Below are 1,361 nucleotides of genomic sequence, written 5' to 3'. Positions count from 1 at the left end.
ATTATATTTGTTAAGAGCTTTTGTGCTTTCAGCTGATTCCTTAACTGTGGAGTCTCTATTGGAGCTCTTGGATGAGGATAGCTTGCGAAAGGATACCGCACTTCCTTCTCCAGAGTGGTCTTCAGACCATATAGCACTCTTAGCTGGATTTCGGTGCAAGCCTAGAACTAGACGCTAATAATAGGTAAAATAAAAAATAAAAAAAATTCTCTTTTATTGGTATACTGTAAGCGTTTTTATTATTGATAGCCATCCCCCCTTGTCCCTCATTCCCCTTGGTTTTGTTGCTATCAATAACTCTGGTGAAAGGTTTGACCTGACAATCTATTTAGATATGTCGGTTCTAAATGAGAACCAAGAGTCGACAGCTGAAGTTTCATCGAGCTGCTGATACAAACCCAAAGTGGTAGAAGGCTTCTAAATTGTTCTCGGGAACATATATTCTGCATTTTCTCTTCTATTTGTCAATAAATTGTTCAAGTTTCATGTTGGAATATCCTAAATTATCTAGACAAGGTGTAGTCAAAAATCATATTATGATTTTCATTGACCTGTTTTGGTTCATTTTTCCTACAAACAGCCTATAGCTTGCATAGGAGCTCAATTGTTGGTCGTGCATCCTTTTTAACAATTTTTCCCCTTTAAATACCAGAGTAGAAATTTTTTATGGTTTAGTCCCTGTCTATATAGGCAATATGAGAAAGTCTCCTGATATCGGTCGTGTAGAAAAACAAAATAATCGATGACACATTACCTTGATCTCCAGAAAATTTTCCACTTATGCGTATTATTTGGTTTCCTGCAGGTCTCTCCAAAGAAAATTTTCAAAAATGGTTGCTCAGAATGTTGAAGAGCAAAGAAAGTTATTGTAAGAATGATAGATCATATCCTCCAATGGACTTTTTAGTTGTATCCCCTTGTGGGATGTTTTGCTATGAGCTCCTTTGTATCATGCGATCATTGTCTCATAGAGAAATTATGAAAATGCGATAGTGAATTTCGTCCCTTTTTCTTCTTAAATAGAAATATAATTAGTAATATCTGCTGTGCAATGTTATCTCAAAATTTTTATTTGAAAGTAACATTGGCTGGGCTACATGGAGTTTTTATTGAATTTCCTTTTCAATTCCTGACTAAATTAGTTGCAACTATGAGCTGCTACAGCCCCCTTCACATGGGTGTGGGCCCCGTGCATTAATTGGGTGTGGGTCCCTCCCCTCGTGAGGGGAGTGTTGTACAAGGGGCTTTATTTTTTGTGAAAAAATTGCTGATTGATAATAACTTAAGTTGTTCAAGTTGATAATCTCAAGTTTTCTCGGTCATTTGATCTTCAGTATAAATAAAATACTCATTGCTAATCT

General features: G+C 36.1%; 1 long non-coding RNA gene across 1 annotated transcript; it reads left to right on the top strand.

The window, feature by feature from the left end:
- Nucleotides 1-6: 6 nt before the first annotated feature.
- On the top strand, nucleotides 7-1,109 carry LOC111384820. The gene is made up of 2 exons (XR_002700965.1): nucleotides 7-184; nucleotides 806-1,109. It is a non-coding gene; the product is annotated as an uncharacterized LOC111384820 (long non-coding RNA).
- The last annotated feature ends 252 nt before the right edge of the window (nucleotides 1,110-1,361 follow it).

This window comes from Olea europaea, unplaced genomic scaffold (genome assembly GCF_002742605.1).
Source record: "Olea europaea var. sylvestris unplaced genomic scaffold, O_europaea_v1 scaffold30172, whole genome shotgun sequence".
In the NCBI taxonomy this organism is placed as follows: Eukaryota; Viridiplantae; Streptophyta; class Magnoliopsida; order Lamiales; family Oleaceae; genus Olea; species Olea europaea.
This window is presented reverse-complemented; position numbering and strand designations above follow the sequence as displayed.